Raw genomic sequence first — 19,613 nt, forward strand, 5'->3', positions numbered from 1 at the left:
TAACTGGATTTAATTTTTATGAGAAGGCACCAAACTATTTTCTAGAGTGGCTGCCCCATTCTGCATTCCCGCTAGCCATGTATAAGAGTTCCTTGTTGGGGCGCCTGGGTGGCTCAGTCAGTTGAGCATCACCTTCAGCTCAGGTCATGATCCCAGGGTCCTGATATTGAGTCCCGCATCGGGCTCCCTGCTCGGTGGAGAGCCTGCTTCTCCCTCTGCTGCTCCCCCTGCTGTGCTCTCTCTCTCACTCACTCTATCTCAAATAAATAAATAAAATCTTAAAAAAAAAAAAGAGTTCCTTGTTACCCCTCATACTCCCTACCCTTACTATTATCAGGGTTTTGGGGTTTTTATTGATTATATTTTAGACATTCTTATCAGGACATAGTAGCATCTCCCTATGGTTATACTTTTATATCACATTTCCGTAATGACTAATGAGGTTAGTATCTTTTCAAGTACTTATTGGTGGAATATCATCTCTTGTGAAATAACTGTTCAGGTTACACACCCATTTTTTTTTAGATGGTTTATTTGGTGGATTGGGTTGTAGTTTGGGGGGGTTTGTTGGTTTTTTTTTTTTTTTTGCTTATTATTGAGTTTTAAAAGTAGACTTTTTCTTTAAAAAGGGGGGCACCTGGGTGGCTCAGTAGGTTGAGTGTCTGCCTTTGGCTCAGGTCATGATCCCAGGGTCCTGGGATCGAGTCCCACATCTGGCTCACTGCTCTGTGGGGAACCTGCTTCTCCCTCTGCTGCTCCCCCTGCTTCTGCACTCTCTCTCTCTGCAAATAAATAAATTCTCTTAAAAAATAAAAATAGACTTTTTCATCTTAAAATAATTTTAGGTGTACACCCAGGTCATCAAATAATTTCTAGAATCTGCAGTGCTCACCATTATTAGTGTTAATCTCATTAATTATCTGTGGTATATTTGTCAAAACTAAGGACCGGGTGTGGGTATATCATGATTGAGCTCCGGACATTTTTCACATTCCATTGGTTTTTCTAGTAAACCCCTCCCCCACCCCAGCTCCAGAATCTCATCTATGATATTGCATTGTCCTTATTCATCCCGTCTCCACGTCCTCTCTCTCTCTGTGACCACGTATTAACTTTTCCTGCTCTTTGCAAGACCTCCACAACCTTGAGCACTGGCCAGACATCCGTAATCTGTATCCACGGGAGAACTGGAGGTTATCTTATATGTATTTCACCATAGCACCAGCATTAAAGGTAGAAAAACAACTTTTAGAAGGAACTGGAAGCTATGTACTTTGGCCTCTACAGGACCCAGGCACTATTTTGTGCACACTAGGTGCTCAGGACACCTTGAATGAATCAATGAATGAGTGAATGAATCAATGAATGAGTGAATGAATCAATGAGTAAATGATGAGTGTGTTGCCTGGAATATTGCGGGTGGACGAAAACTCTAGCCAGTAGGATTTACGGTGCTGTCTATAATCACTGTATGTGAAAGCTTACATTCATGCCCCATAAATATTCTCAGCCCTCTTTCTTCATCCCAGGTGTGACCTGGTTTTATTTGCAGGATGGGTTCATCTCTGGTGGGTGGAAATCTTCCATTCTCCTGTTTTTTTCTTGGTGAATTAATTGGGTGTGTAAGCTGAACAGATCTTTCACAAAAGATGATATTCAGCCAATAAGTGTTTGAAAAGATACTCAACCTCATGAATCACAACATTCATGTTTTAATGTATGGGAACTAAAAATGGTGTGCAACTCACCGAAGGGTCTATTAACTTAATTAGGCTGAATGCATCAGCTAGATTCAACTTCTAGCTTCAAGTGGGTTTTTTTGGTCTGTGTCACCCATGGGGAGAAAACGTGTCTTCCCCAAATCCTGCCTTGCTCTCTCCTTTTGCATCCTCTCTTGCAGCGTGAGCCTTTCCTGGAATCGACATCCGTAATCAAACATCTGTGTGGAAAGAATGCACACGTATCTATTTTTTTTTTCCCATCGCATATTAAACAGACAACAAAGACCTACCGTGCACGCATTAATACGGTTTGGACAGGAACGGTGTACAAAGTGTGGTTTCAGCACATCAGGGAGGAACGCTAATTATGCATAATTGACTCTCTCCAGGCATCAGCAGCTGCAGGTGTAGTTAAAACAAAGCAAAGCCCTTGAGGGGGTCGCGGGAAGATGCCAGATTTTAAGGAAGACTTGCCATGTCCCTCAGAGCAACCTCAGAGGGGTCTGTCCTCAGCACTCAGATCAACATCGCCACCGGCTGGCCGCCCTTTGGAACTGCATGCACCCGGGAGAGGGACCCGGGGATGGTTAGCATCTGTCCTTGTTTAACAGTCAAGTTCCTTCCATCACAGCGCCTATTAGCATGTGCGCCGTGCTTTGATGAAGTCTCCTGCACAATGCATGCATTAAAACACTTATATTCTGTCTGTTTATATATTTTGTGTATTTCTAAACATACATATTACGTTATATATATATTTTATATATATTTATATTATATATATTTATATTTATAAATATATGTATTTATATTTATAGATATATGTATTTATATTTATAGATTTATATTATATATAAATAAATAAAATATAAAATAGGGGCGCCTGGGTGGCTCAGTCGTTAAGCGTCTGCCTTTGGCTCAGGTCATGATCCCAGGGTCCTGGGATCGAGTCCCGCATCCGGCTCCCTGCTGGGTGGGAAGCCTGCTTCTCCCTCTCCCACTGCCCTGCTTGTGTTCCTCTCTCGCTGTGTCTCTCTCTGTCAAATAAATAAATAAAATATTTAAAAATATATATATAAAATAAAATATATACATAAAATAAATATACATATATTTATAAATATAAATATAAAGAAATGTATTTATATTTATTTATAAATATGCATAAATATAAAGCATATATAAATGTATATAAGTATATATAAATATATAAAAATATATTTATAAATTATAAATTTATATATAAATAAATATATAAATAAATATAAATATGCATAAATATAAAGCATGTATAAATGTATATAAGTATATATAAATATATAAAATATATTTATAAATTATAAATTTATATAAATAAATTATATAAATATATATAAATATATACTTATAAATATGCATAAATATAAAGCATATATATATATATACACACACATATATATATGTATACACGTACATAAGTAGTTACGCATGCCAAAGACATCACGAGTGACAATCCAACCTTCCTGGCTAGGAATGCCTAGAACACTGGTTCTCGGACGTTCCTATATACAAGAATCACCCGGAACCTTTAAAATATCACAAGAGCCTTACTGCATTTCAGAGCAATCAAAGAAAAGCCTCCGAGGGCAATACATAGGCCTCTGTGCTTTCACACGGTTTCCGGTGATGCCCGTGGGCAGCTAAGTTTACAGACCCCACACGGCGTTTCCCTACTATAAGGCTTGGCTGAGAACCATGTGGAGGTTGGAACTGTGGGTTACGCTGTCAGATGTCCAGCCACTGAATGGTGGTTGCCATTGAAAGCAGGGTTGGAAACCTCACTGCAGTAGGAACTGGCATCAGAACATTTCTAGGACCTTCCGGGAATGACAGCCGCTTGGTAGGAGTCCAGTCCAGGCTCAAGTTGGCTTCTGTTTCCCTTTTACTTAAGGGGGTCCCAGCTGCGTGTTCTCTGAAGAGATTTAGTGACTCAAAGTGCTGCTGATCTCTCTTTGCTGGAAAGTCACTGTGGAAAACCAAGACCGTAAAGATGAAAGTCAGCCTCGGTCAGTGCATCCTAATCGTTGCTCTTCAGAGCACCTAGTTCCTTGACAAAAGTCATACGTGATGACATGAACATCAGGCCATTAACAATTTTCAGTATTATAGCGAATTCTCTAAATAAACCATACTCGTTGAACCAACTCCGCTTCATTAAAAAAAAAACACAAATTGTTCAGTGAGCATCACAAGGCACCGTGACTTTTCCCCTGACTAAAAACACTTGCAGTAGAACAAAGTTCACAGCTAAAAATGACCATAAAATGACCTGTTTTCGTTTCTGAAATGTACACGTAAGAAAACAAAGGGAAGGAAAAAATTAAGCAAAATATCCAACAGCTACTTACCAGTACAGGAATTTATAAAAGTCAACTCTCAGAGTGCCTCATGTGGGTTTAAACAAATGATGTGAAATTAGAGGCTTTTTAGCCAGATTCTCTTGGGCGATGGGCGGTGGGGGGGGTGGGGCGCGGGTCACGAACATTTCTTATCCTGCTGGATACCCAGATTTTCCAAACACAAAACAATAGCAATTCAAAGGAATTTGTGGGCAGATTAAATGAAATAAGGAACTTGTGCAAAGTGTCTTACGATCTGTAATGTGTTACACGTTAAATAGCAAGGTCATCGGAATTATTACGTCAGGCACACGGGAGGATGGGATGGATTCATCCACAGTCTGAAGGAAACACTTATCAAGCACATTATCCACCCAGCACACTGGGATAATCAAATATGAACAAGAAGTAGCTTCATCTCTTAAATAACATCCTACCTATTAAATCCACACACACACACACCCACACATTGCAAACAAGACTGGTGTAAATTCAATGTATCCAGGCTTAGCAGGGGGGACAGGGCACACAGGAAATCATTCTCAGATTAAGATTTACTATAAGAAGTTGCAATTCCATATATGTGCGTCTTCAAGATTTTATAATATGTGCAATAAGTCCATTGATTTTTTTTTTCCTACGTGAACACTTCTCATTGCAAAATCCCGGAATTATTTTTTAGGTCTAGAGATATGCTTTTTCTCCCCCCAGATACCGTAGGAGTGTACCCATGCTTTATTGTGCTCAGACTTTTGCTAACTGCTCACAGTCTGCCCGCAAGCTGTATGCGTAACTGTGTAAATCACGACCAAGTAGATCTTCAAAGTGAGGAGCTTACCTTTGATTTCGGCAGCATTATATATTTTAGATGTCTGTTTATCACCAGACATTGGAGAGAGGAGGGGGGGAAAGGGGGGGATGAGAACGTTCTCATCCTCAAGTAGCTTTGCCCGGGACAGGGATGCCCTTCATTTGCCTCCAAGTGGGGCCCGAGTGGTCCAGGTATTTCTAGCAACACTGCATGTTTGTCAGCTTTGTGCTGAGGTCTCCCAAAACCCAGTGTCCTGATTTCAAATCGACTGGGCTAGGGGCACTCTCAAAGGTGCATTTTCCCCATTATTGACTGTGCTGGAAATGGACACAGCAGCCATTTATTTATCATTCGGGTCTCTCTCATTCTTCAGAGGTCTGGCTCTTTGCATTAGGCTCTTCAATACGCAACAGACGTCTTGATTTCCTTTTGCTGACCAGGTGTTCAATAAACGTCTGATAAATAAATGATGAGAGGAGGAAGGAGGGCATAAGGGAATAGGAGACTACCTGAGACATTAAATGGAATGAATTTGTTGGAAGTCCCTTGTCTTTCTTCTTCAGATACATAACAGTGATTCATACACAATCCCTGCTTTCAGAGATATTCTGATGGATGGAGAATGAAATTTGACCAATCCTTACCAAGGGAAATTTAAAATTTTTTTTACAAAGATTGTTCTTGTCCAACTTAACCTTGGATTTAAAGATTATGCTTTTTCATAAAGGGCTGGAAATAAAAGTTATAGCTCGTTTCAACTGGTAGGGGAAAAAAAATTTTCCAATGCAATCCGTTGCACATGCAGAATGATGATAAAGTGTCCCTCCGAGGCATCCTTTCTTTTCTCTGGGACAACCTGAAATGTATGACTCTCAGTCAAAGGGACTTTGGAAAAATATAAAGCCCAGGTTCTGCATTTCCAGCTCCTCACAGTCGAATTATTAAACTCTGACCAGTGAACTACCATGCAGTAGATTGAAATCATTTACATTAATTTTGTTAGTCTCTGGTAGAAGATACGGAACCTCCATGCACATCATTATAAAGGCAGGCAGACCCGACCTCCTGTTCACAGGAAACCCAAGGCACAGACCATAACCCACATATGGCTACCACGAGCATGGCCCTCAGGAATTGATCTCGAGATGCCTTCAGCTTCTTGGCTGGCCTCGTGTACATAGTTGGAGCCTAAAGAGTGCTGGAAAATAAAAGGGCTTTTTCACTGATGGATTGGCCTTCCAGGAGTTTTACCCGGAAAGTGGTATCTGTATTTGATTTTTGGTTTTAACTTGCTTTTAAAATTTTTATTCAGTTTTTTATGGGTTATGTTTGACATATAACATTATGTAGGTTTAAGGGGTACCACTTGTTAATTGGGTGCATATCTATATAGTATGTTGTATATATATACTATGTTGTGTATATATATCGTTGCTGTTGTAGGGAGAATGTTGTGAATGTTCCTTCCAAAAAGGAAAAAAAACAAAATTAGATCTACCATATGATCCAGCCATTTCTCTTCTGGGCGTATATGTACCCAAAGAAAATGGAAATAGGATATCAAAGAGATATAGCCACTCTTGTGTTTATTGTTCTTTGGGTTTCCTCGATGCTAATGTATCAATGTCGTGTAGTCCAAAACCACCAGGAAGGCATATGCAGGTGAAAAGGGAGTTGGTTTTAATAGTGCAGCAAGAGAGAACCCTCAACATCCAAGCAGTAAGCTGAAAGCAACCCCAAAGATCCTAATCCCCAGAATCTCATGATAAGTTCCCTTATGGGACAAAAGGGACTTTGCAGATAGGATGAAACATCTTGGAATTGGGGGAGTATCTGGGGTCATCTGGGCGAGCCCAAAGTCATCTCAGGGCTCCCTATATGAGGGAGGGCACGTAGAAGTTTAAACACACACAGAAGAGGAAAAAGGACAGAGAGATTGGAAGATTGGAAGATGGGAGGGACACGGCCACAAACCCATGGGATGAGGACAGAGGCAAAGATGAGAGGGATGTGGCCACCAGCCCAGGGACGCCTGGAGCCCCAGAAGCTGGGAGGCAGGAAGGACCGTCCCCTGGAGCCTTGGGAGGGAGCATGGCCCTGCCCCACCTGGATCACAGCGGCCCTGCCCCACCTGCATCTCAGAGGTCCTGCCCCGCCTGGATCTCAGGATTGTGAGATCAGTTTCTATTGTTTTAAGCCAGCAACACTGTAATTTTTTAAAACCAGCTGCATGAAACTTTTATACACCATGGAATGCTGTTCTGGCTACATTTTAGGTAGGCTGGAAGTGCTGTGAAAGCTTATTTCATTTAAATTTCTATCTATTTAAAAAATTTAAGTACCACAAACACACAGTGTTGTATTACTTTCAGGTGTGCAGTGTAACGATTCAACAAATCTGTACACTACTAGATTTATTCTTTTAGTCTCTCGTTGTGATAAAATGCACGCAACGTAACATTTAGCATTCTAAGCGCTTTATTTGTTTGTTTATTTATTTTTTACCACTCTAACCATTTTTTAAATGTCCAACTCAGTGGCATTTAGTGCATTCTCAGAGTTGTGCAACCATCCCCGTCTATCCCATTAGATGTTACTCGCCATGCACTCCCCGACCCTGGGTAACTATGTATCTACCTTAAATCTGCATGGATTTACATGTCCCAGACTTTTCATATAATCCTACAGTATGTGGGGTCTGTCTGGCTTCTTCCACTGGATACAGTGTTTTCAAGGTCCATCCACATCATGTCACACCCATTAAGATGGCTATGCTCAGGAAGGGAGGGAGGAAGGAAGGAAAAGGGAAGGAAGGAAGGAAAAGGGAAGGAAGGAAGGAAAAGGGAAGGAAGGAAGGGAGAGAGTAAAGAAGAATGTAAATGGCATAGTCATTGTGGAAAATAGTTTCGCAGTTCCTTACCAAAAAAGATAAACAGACGACCCCATCAAATTTCCCCCACTTTCCTACTAGTTTCTTCTGGGAACACTTCTGAACCAAGAACCTTTCTTCTGGATTAGCTTGTAGGGAGCCCGATCGAAGGGAAATACCAGTGTATCTACTGAGTCCTGCAGAAAAATCCCATGGCTCGTCATCAGAAATTCCCAGGGAAATGGGGAGCTACACACTTCTAATCCCATAGAGGTTTCAAAGATGAAAACACAATAATAGGCCCTTTGTAGGTTCCTGTCGTGCAGACGTCTCAAAACCAGGTTACGTTACGTCACTGTCAAGCGGGAATATTCTCACCCCTAACATTGCAGTTATGAAAATATAGTCAACTCACTGGTGTAGCTAAGCCCGCCTTCATTTTGCAATTTTCTTGATGAAAAATTTCTGCCGACATCCCCTTTGTCTTCCCGGCATGAATGAGCATCCTTCCACACGAGCACATGCCTGCTGCAGTTTTTTTTAAAGCTCTTACACCTCTCATAACATGGAATGATTTGGGGGAAAATATAAGAAACAGTATTAAATGAGCAGAACACACAGTAGCAAGTTACAGATGATCCCAAATGTTTCAATGATTTCCCTCCATACATGGAAGGAGTAGAAACTGCAGGGCTACACTATTTCAGCTCGGTAGGTTCGTGGATGTTTTGTTTCTTCTTTAAAATCTGCTCCTTTCTTCAGATACCCAGATTAAGAATACCAATGGTTGGGTTTGGATCTAAGCTCCCAGTGGGTGAGGAATATTATTATTGATTGCTGGAAAAGCTAATCCAGGAAGACTGCATTGTTTGCACCTTCATCGAAGGCCCATCTACGTCACAAGTCTTGATCAATATACACGGTTTTGTTCCGAGCCTGGGACCCGTATTCAAAAGCAGACAATCACAGTTACTGAAAGAGAAGAATGCTGGAATTGCAAGGCACCTGGGAGTATTATCCTGGGGAAAGTTTACTAATCACTGGAGATTCTTCCAACGTGGAGCAAAGAAGAAAAACAGGAAGCGAAAACTGCCCTAAAATAGGTAAAGGGATTTAACGTGGAGGTGCCCTCAGATATTCCGAGGGATTGCTCTTGAAAGAACACATAGGTATAATGAGATGTTGGGGCTTCATGTCAAGTTCTGAGGAGTCCTCCATTGGCTGGGAAATTCAGTTCAAAAATATGGAAATGCACAGCAAAATAGGTTTTAAAAACAGACTGCCTTTAATTAATACCCTTGCGATGAATGTGCCTTTCTTTACACTAATTCATTCATTTCAAAATTGTATGGAGTGACCTGTCTTTTAAATTCAAGGTGCCACTTTCTGGAACATGAGAATAAACGGGCACAAATCAAGGATGGAGGAAATCGGGGACTGCGAAGGGGTAGGAGCATTGGAAAACATTTCCCATGCCTTTGAGATGTTCTGGGACTCCTTGGGAAGGCTTGCGTCCCAGAGCTCACTAGCAACATCATTAACCGAAACACTAATTAAAGCTAGGAGGATCAGGCTCCTATTACAGGATCAGCATTTTTCAAAGAAGTCTTGCAGCTGGTTTAAACAAATGGATTCATTAATGGGAAGCCCTTAATTAATAGAATTTGTAAGAGCTTTAGAGAGTGATATGGATATTTCAGAACCAGAAATGACGTGGGCAGGAAAAACATCCAGGGAGAACACAACACGGTCCCCATGAAAACCCCTAGCAAGAGATGCAAGCCAGGACTAGAATATAAATATTTATATGTGTGTGTGTATAGATAGATAGATAAATAGATAGATAGATAACCATATGATATATGATGATATGGTAGGTGGATATTCCAATCCATATGATGATATGATATATATGTCCTATCACCACATATCATATCATATATATATATGATATGTGATGATATGATATAGATAACATGATATGTGATGATATGATATGTGGACATTCCAATCCATCATCATATGGATTGGAAATTGAGTTCAAAAATTATGGAAGCATGCACCAAAAGAGGTTTTAAAAGCAGACTGCCTTTTATTAATACCCTTGAGATAGGTATCATCATATGAGATATATATATATATGTGTGTGTATATATATGTTATATCTTCATATCCTATATCATCAGATTTGTCCCCATCATGTCCTTGGTAACCACAGGGGCTGAGTTCCTTCATCCACCCTTCACACATCTGCCTGGTGTACCTGCCTGGCATAATTTATCCCCACCCAAGACCTGAACCCAAGCAAGGATTCTGCCAACTCCCAGCACACAGCCTAACTCCCTAGGACTGGGGTGGTGTTGAAAGATGCACTATTTCACAAAACACTTGCTATCGGCAAATCCAACTACGCATCAATAAAAAAAACAAAGTTAATGTCACCATGAATGCTTTAAATATTAATAGTGTATTATTTATTTCAAGTGTTCTGTGAGGGAAATATATGGAATCGTGTTAATAAGCAGTAAATGTTCATGGAGGTATGTAATGATTCCTATAGGCACATTGTGAAATAACACTGAAGATTATAGGCTTGTGTATTTTTTTTTTTTTAAGATTTTTTTTATTTATCTGACAGAGAGAGAGAGGGCACAAGCAGGCAGAGCGGCAGGCAGAAGGAGAGGGAGAAGCAGGCTCTGTTGCAGGGAGCCCAATGTGGGACTCGATCCCAGGACCCTAGGATCATGACCTGAGCCGAAGGCAGACGGTTAACCAACTGAGCCACCCAGGCACCCGGCTTGTGTATTTTTGAAGGAGGAACATGATGACATGAGTCATCATATCAACTAGCATTTGCCTGTCAAAATTCTACTCGCATGTAATTTAAAATGGGAAGATAATTTCCACTGAGGGGGGAAAAAAATCAATAAAGGAATCTACAGCAATTTGAAAACATTAAGAGTTTATCAAAAGTAGAACAGTGGTGCATTTTAAAAAATAATGGGCTTGTGAATCCCAACAAGGAGGTTCAACTGGCAAGAATTAGCAATTTCAGGGAGAAGCAATCTTTTGTACTGATATAAATAGGAATCCAGAACAAGAAATGTTATTAATATATGAAATACGTTTAAAAAGAAACATCACAAGTTTACAGTCCAAATACTCACGCATTCTTTCAATGCAACAAATATTAATCCGCTGCTCGCTGCCGTATAATGGTAGTAAGAAGGGGCACGTTCAGTGTGAACCCCATGCATTCTGAAGAAAATCATGGCAAAATGGCAAAGTTTTCCATGGTGGTAGAGTTTTACTTCTGGTTTATTGGTGGGGTTATTACAAAAGACTAACTTCATCAATCAGTCCATCAGATGACATTAACTGATCTTGCATTATGCCATATACATCTCTGAAATAATGTTTGATAAGGATAACACGGGGTCAGAAAAGATTTCCCAGAGGCGGTGAGTTAATCCTAAAGGGATTTGCTAAGCCATTGGTGCAGTTTTCTTTTGGCTGCCATAACTCAGTCCCTCAAACCCTGAAGGTGTTGGTCCATGATTGCAACAAGAATGGTCGTGAGCGGCTGGGGCTGCCGTGCTTGAAATTCAAGATTGCATGTTTCCAGGTGGAGAGAAGAGGAATGGCCAGGTTGCTTCTCCCAGGAAGTAAGAGGACACATCCCCTTCTGGTGGCTGCAGGGAGTGAGGGATGGGGACAAAAATAAGACATCTCCTGAGCTGCATCTCACCATGTGTGGGAAGTTCATCCTTGCTCTTCTGGATGGAGCCTGGATGGGGAAAGGGGCTCTGCGATCATAGGAACAAGATGGCACTGACGTCTACTGGCATTCATGGTTCAAGACAGCTCACAAAAACAGGACACGCATCTACCAGGTATCCAGCATTGGTCATTTGTGGGCCATGTGCTTGAGTTCTGGAATTACCATAAAGAAAAAATCTGAGCCCTGTTTCTTCTTGATGTGTTGCATTTCCCATAGAAACAAAAGCTTTCACACTAAAGCACTCAGCATCAGTCTATGCTTTGGGAGATACTTGGAAATTCTACTTAATAGTTTGAATATTCTGGGGGCGCCTGGGTGGCTAAGTCGGTTGAGCATCTGCCTTCAGCTCAGGCCATGATCCCAGGGTCCTGGGATCGAGTCCCGCGTTGGGCTCCCTGCTCAGCGGACAGTCTGCTTCTCCTTCTGCCTCTGCCTCTTCCCCCAACTCACGCTCTCTCTCTCTTTCAAAATAAATAAATAAAATATTTTGAATATTCTGAAAGACAGGCAAGAAGTGATCTCACTATTCAACAATAGGGTGATAAATAAAAGACTTCATGGCTTACTAATTATAGAGGTATCTCAGACAGCGGTTAGAAATAAGTGACACCCATTTACCCACATTATGTGTACCCACACACATACATGATACATATACACGTGCCTCAACAAGAATATACCTCGGAAACAATGTTGAGAGAAAAAGGCAAGTTACATAACGAAATGTATGGGCTGACACCTCTTGTGGAAAAATTTTTAAAATACATAGATATAAATATACATATACATGCATATTTATAAATCATAAAAAATAATATATAATTAGATGTGTATATAAGGTTTCAGTTTAAATATTATTGTAGACGGATGCCTGGGTGGCTCGGTCAGTTAAGCGTCTGCTTTTGGCTCAGGTCATGATCTCAGGGTCCTGGGATCGAGTCCCTCATCGGGCTCCCTCCTCAGCGGGGAGTCTGCTTCTCCCTCTGCCCCTCCCCCCTGCTCTCTCTCTCTCTCAAATAAATAAATAAAATCTTTAAAAATAAACAAATATTATTGTAGAATAGTTTACAATTGGAAATGAGTATGTATTCCAATGCCCAGAATATTCAGATACATAGATCTGAATCTTAGGTATCTATGCATATACAATACATATACATGAATGTGTGTACAGAGAGAAGAAACAGGGGACCAGATACCCGAGCTCTGTCCATGAGATAGACATAACTGATATCAAAAATATACCTTTTGGGGCACCTGGGTGACTCAGTCAGTTAAGTGTCCAACTCTTGATCTCAGCTCAGGTCTTGATCTCAAGGTTATGGGTTCAGGCCCAGGGTTACATAATGTTAAGTAAATTCCCCCAGATTAAGGTACAACTAAATTCAATGTTAAAAACATAAATCTATTCTGAAGCAAAACATTTTTTCTCTGAATTATTTGGGTGGATAATTGTGTTTTGCTGATAACCACATGGCCTATGAGCATGCATAAATCAGTATTACTTCTTAAAACCTCAACTCTGTTTGCAATATTGGGCATCCCTTTGTCAACTCACCACTGTAAAGAAGCTACCCATCTTACTAGGGGAAAACAAGTTTCAATAAACTCCATCTGTGGATTCTTTCCTAAGTCTTGAAGGATGGATTTAGAAACAAAAATAACAAATTTCTGGAAGTCCAGCTTTTGAATCTCCAATATACGGGTCAACGAATTTATCCAACAAGGTTGCATTTTGTTTAGTGGCATGTGATCTTCCAATGGTATACCATCCTCTGAATTAGAAGCCAACTCCTGAGTGAGGAAATAGATCAAGTTAACATCCTACTCAACTAACCATCCACTGATAAGAGAAACAACAAAACACATTTAAAATGGAAAGTCCACATATATTCGAAAGCCCAGGAGATTTTTTTTTTTTCAAGCAAATCAAAGGAGCTTTGCACATAAATATATTTTATGGGGTGCTTATTTTCTAAACCCTTATTTCTCTCTTGCCCTGTTGTAATGAAGAAATAAGTCCTGTCCTTGAAGCTTGAGGTTCTTATGAATATTCTTCAACAATTGACCATGGGGGATTTCTTAAATTGAGAATTCTCTGAAGAGTCCTTGAAATTACATAATCAAACACTAATTCGTTGAATAGTTGATATTGACCTTGCTTTTCCAGGAAAAATATGCTCCTGTAGAAAGCGCAAGATAATCATTCCTTGACTAAAGAAGACCCAGTTAGGTTTAATTTGTTCAGTCAGGAATGATAAACAGAATATAATTTGCCTTACAAAAGGGAAGGCATCATTACGGTCACTTTGGGTAACGTCGTGAAACATTACATTGAATTTCATCCGAGGGCAATGATCGACACGCAAATACACCATAACTGTTGTGCTTAAACATGTAATTATTCATCTGGATATTTTTTGGGCCACCTCTGAAAGCAGGTAACCACGTGGGCAGTCTTAAGTAGGATCAACAAATACTTACACCACAGAGTGAGGTTGAACTTAAACGTTTTTTCAAGGCGTCTAGTTAGACCATCATCTATCATCAAACACTCCCACAATAAATTGATACCCCATGAAGATGTCATACTCCAAGGCAAATAATGAGTCTCATCAATGAATCATTTTAAAGAACACTGAACTCTGCCTTCTGCAAAAGCATACACTTAAAAAAATTGTTCTTCATTTTAAATTATCTTACAGAGCAAACTGACACCTTTAAAAAAAATTATCTTATACCCAAACTGTGTCCCTGCTCACTGGTTTACAACCGTCCATGAGAGTCTTATTCACTATCATGATGAATGAAAAGAATCAGAACATCATGGAGAAAAATTGGAGAAAAGGAAATTGATGCATGAAAAATTAGTCATCCATTCTTCAAAATTATTTATTACACTTCAAGGGCATGAACAGAGAAACTAACTCCAGAGGTGACGATTATTGAGTTTGTGTTCTTTTGACACGCATGCTGTGATCTAAAATCAAATAGGATAAATTTTAAAAACCATCTGTCTTCAAAATGTCTGTTAAATATATGCTGAATTTTTACAGATAATAAGGTGGTAAATTAGGACATGCCATCTATTGGAGATGTATGTTTGCAGTATTAGTCTCTGAACTCGGGATTACATATTCTAAGGAATTCTCTGGTCCTGGGAGAAATTAAATGTTTGTGTACAGTTATTCTTACATTAACCATTTGACTAACCAAGTGTCATATATATAAAAAGGACATATAACCCATCAGGTAATAAAATTCTAATTTAAAAATAAGCACATAACATTTTTTCTTAGACCAGCAAAACCTTAATACTAACACCACCATTTGCTAACATTTGTAATCAAGTGTTAAAAATACAAACTTCAGGAAATCAACTATTTTTAATCTATTTTACTCATTTGGAAACCATTGAGACTGTATCAAATGTGAACATAGACTAATCATATCGCCCTGCGATGCCAGTCCTAGGTATCCACCAGAGAGGTGAAAACACATGTCTACACAAGACTTGCACATGAATTCATAGCATCTTTATTCAAAATAGAAAAAAAAAAATGGAAGCAAACCATATGTTCATCAACTACTGAATGCATCAACATATTTTGTTTACCCATTTATACAATAAATAGTATTCATTAATCAAAGGCAACATAGCATTAATAAATGCAACAACAGAGATGAATTTCAGAAACTACGCTATGTGAACAAAGTCAGACACAAATGTCTGTCTACACTCATGGTGCCATTTATATGAAGTTGTAGAGAAGACAAAGCTAATGGACTGTACATGGATCTGTGTTGGCCTGGGACCAGAAATAATGTGAAAGGGTTGGCTGCAGAGGGATAGAGGAACTTGTTAGCATGCTTATGTCTTCATTGTGGCCATGGTAACCCCAAATTTTACAATTAATGGAACATTACATTTTAAAAGGGGGCGGTTATTGTATGTACACTGTACTTCAATCTATATTACTTTGTACACTGCACTTTCATGTCTGACTTGGTATATTTTCTGTCTTATCTATCTATCTACCTAATCTATCATCCATCACTCATCTACCATAGGTATCCACCTACCATCCTACTACATGTAATGTATAACCTGTCTATAATTATCTATGTATCTATCATGTATCATCAACAAACTATATCCTTGATCATCTATCCATCCATTGTTTATTATCTATCTATCCATCTACCCAACCATCTATTTATCCATTGTTTATCTATCCATTTATCAGATTTATCTATGTGTCTATCATCCATCCATCCATCTATCCACCCACCCATCTATCCTATCTATCTATCCATCCATCCATTGTTTATCTATCCATCCATCTATCAGATCTATCATCTATCCATTCATCATCTATCATCTATTATCTATCATGTATCCTCAACCAACTGTATTTATCATCTATCTGTCAATCATCTATTATCTATCTGCCATCTATCTCTTATCTACGTATACATCCATCCATCCATCCATTTACCATCTATTTATCACTGTTGAGCTAAATGTCATCCATGACACATTAAAGAAATCTGCTTTACTCCCCCATATCAGAGAGATTCAGGCAGTTTGCTGGCACGAACCTGGGAAGTTTTGACTCTAACCCGTATGGACTTACATTTCTCTGGGGAAAAAAACACTAAACCACCTCCTTGGCTTGTCCAGTTAGTTGCCTGAGTGTTCCCTGGAACTGTTCTTCATATGACAGACTTCAGGAAAGGACTGAGGATCCTCATGACAGGCAAGATTGGAGTTTTTGTGATTACCCATTTTCCAGACAGGACATACCTTGTACATCTCATTCTTCTCCTCTTTTGACCAGATAAGAGCCTTGCAACTGAGCTCTGAATGCACGTATTTATCCAATTTAGTTTATTTCTTTTTTATATATGGGGAAACAGGCTGCAAGAGACTGAGGTATGTGTCTAACATCACTTACTCAGTGATGGTCAGGACCCAGTTGAATTAAACACCAACAAAATAAGATGGGGTGTAAAATAGCATCCATTACATAACACATATATGCAGCAAAATGCATTAAAGGTGACCGTTTCATACCTATTTCTGTATATTGCTAGCAAACGTTTTATCCTGCCAGAGAACATTACTGGTATCTATTTTAGCATCTCCTCTTGAAAAATGCATTGTGTTTACATCTAGAATACAAAAAATGCTATTAATAATTGATGCTATTTTATAGTAAATTTTTATTCCACATACAAGCTCTGTAGGCCTTACCATAATTGTGTAGGTGAGTTCTTTTTTTTTCTCTTTTCTTCTTCTTCTTTTTTTTTTTTTTTGTGTAATGCAGGGGTTTTAGTGATTGCTTCTGAAGCTTGTTGGTTTGAAACCTCATTTTGAGAGAAAACCAGGAATGGTACCCCTTCTCTCTAAATTTTCATCACCATCCATATTCTGTTAGCATGTTCTGAATTAAATTGTACGGGTAAGACATAAATTTTAGATATAATTTGTGTAGAGATCTATTACATATATTTAAATAAAAATAATCATTGTTAAATTATTCCACATTGATCTATTTCTTTCTACAACTAGGGTTTAAATGTGCATGCAGATTTTATCAAACATTGATTGGAACTTGAATTGATTCTCTAAAGTAAGGCTAAGGTTTTTGGTTTTTGTTTTTTTTTTTTAACATTTTAACATACATTGAGATCATGCCTCAAAATCTTTCAAGCACATTTACCTGAAATTTAACTATTGGTATTTAGTCTTAAGGGATTATGTTGTGTTAATAGGCAAATAATTCTTGAATGGGCAAATCCTTAAGTTAATATACTTTATTATGAATTACCCAATCCAGCGTTCAGCTGGCAGGTTCTCGGAGTGAATGAATAGCGGGCAGCGTCGGAAAGCAGTGCGTTCTGAGAGATTGGGGGAGCCCAAGAGAAGCACAAGGATGCTTAAAACGTAAGGCAGAGTAAAGCGCACCAGGGCTCTCCCCATTTCTTGGAATTGTGACAAGGTGCTATTTCACAGCCTTGAGAACGGTGATGCTTTAGTCAGGTGGACAAGGTGATGCTGACATGACCCACCATCCCCCTTCTCCATCGCTTGATCAGCAAATATGTACATCTCACACTGGCTTCCTCCACTGTGTGTTGACACCTGGCAAGCAGACTTTGCTAATCTCGTTCATTTGGAATTGAGGGGATATAATCACATAGCAGTAAGGTCCCATAACCTAGGTGCTGTGCCTTGTTCCAGGAGGTTAGCAGCAATAGGCCAATTGTTGAAAACATCAATGACATTTTCGGTAGTTGCTCAGAGAGAAGCATGGAGAAGCAAGGGTCTTTAAGGAAATGAACAAAACTTAAGATGTGTCTTTAGAGAACATGAAGTGATGGATGGGTATGCAGAGGTGGGGTTTGGGAGAGCTCCAGACACTTGAATATGTTCCCTGTCCAATGCACCAATTTAAGGAGAATTATGGTCTTAATTCTATTCCATAATAATATCCTCCTTTCTCCTTTTCCCCTTCTTCACCACATTCTTGCCTTAAACACAACAGGATTGACGTTATTTGCAGAGAGAGGCAATCATTTCTTTAAGTCTTACTTTTTAAGTATTTTTGGTGTATTTTGGTGTATATTGGTAAAGGAAGATTGTCGGGGAAATACCACCAACTTTCCTTATTTTTCACTTTGTTATTTGCTGTGTTGGTTGAGTTAGGTTCATTAGTTTTGTTAGAAATTGTCAACAGGAAAGAAGGACAGGGATATATATTTTTTTCTTACTGGAATTTTCACTCATCAGCTGGATGATGGTATTCAGGTAGGGGACTATTTGTTTATTGCATGGTTGGGGAAGCTCAGTTGTTCTAGGTACATGGGATGTGTAGGATTATGACATTTTGTGTGTGTGTGTGTGTATGCATACACACGCACAGCATGGATGTGCACATACCAACACACAGAAAGAATATATTGGAGCCACAATGAACACTTGCAGTTACTCCTCCTGCATCTGACAAGAGTACATTGCATAACAGGAGGGTCCACCCTTCAGATTCTCAATGTTTCCTAAAGATTCCTCTTTGTTTCCACTTCTAAGACATGAGCAACCATCCAAATGGGACTGATTCCCAAACATGATTAGAGAAGAAAACATTCTCAAGCACACAGGAACAAAGCTTTTCACATAGAAGGAGAAGGGTACATGTGTCTAAACACACCACATGGGATACAGTTTACTCAGTAATTATGATTATTGTATAGTCATATGATTATAAAAGCTATTTATTTTTTCCACTCGGTACTTTCTTCCTCTTCTACCCAAAGCTCAGTGTCTGGGGATGTACGAGTTACGTTCTGGTCCATAAACTCTATGAACAGGAGTCATGAAAACTTATGGTAAGAGGTGCAGTTTTCCTTTTAACTGGGAGTCCTGCAACTGATTTCTTCTCTGGGTAAGGCAGAGCAGGGAGTGTTTCAGAGCCGGCGATTAGGGGTGTTGTGGTTAATCATGTAGGGGGAACATTCTGGTGCACCTGGAGAAGGCCATCAAGTGTGACATTCCATGAGAGTGAGTTCGTTGAAGGTAGCTCCCATCCAAGATATAGGTAGAGATATAGATGTTGACATGGGAGTAGGCATAGACCCAAACATAGAAATGTACATCTATACATCCATGTGCATCAGTGTCTGTACGATCTACAGTTAAATCTACTCTACTGTATCTCTATGGTCTACACATCTGTATCTAAACTCTACATCTGTATCTGTGTCTGAGCCATTCACCATCCGTGCAATAACAAGTGGCGTGCTGTATTTTCCCACTAAGGCTTTCCAGTTCCTTGAGGATAGAGCCCCAGGTGCGGCTTACCCGGAATGAGTTTTCTCTGTTCATTTATCCTGCAGTTTGGGGATGCTGAGATGGGCTCTTCACCTCATTGAGCAGCTAGGGTTCCCCCTGGATACTCTGGGACCCACATTTACCCACTGTCTTACTTCTGGGGCTTCCTAGGCATGGTTGCTGCCAACTTCTGTGTGCAGCCTTCCCCTCTTTGCTCCC

This window comes from Leptonychotes weddellii, chromosome X (assembly GCF_054177405.1).
Source record: "Leptonychotes weddellii isolate Sample4059 chromosome X, ASM5417740v2, whole genome shotgun sequence".
Classification (NCBI taxonomy): Eukaryota; Metazoa; Chordata; class Mammalia; order Carnivora; family Phocidae; genus Leptonychotes; species Leptonychotes weddellii.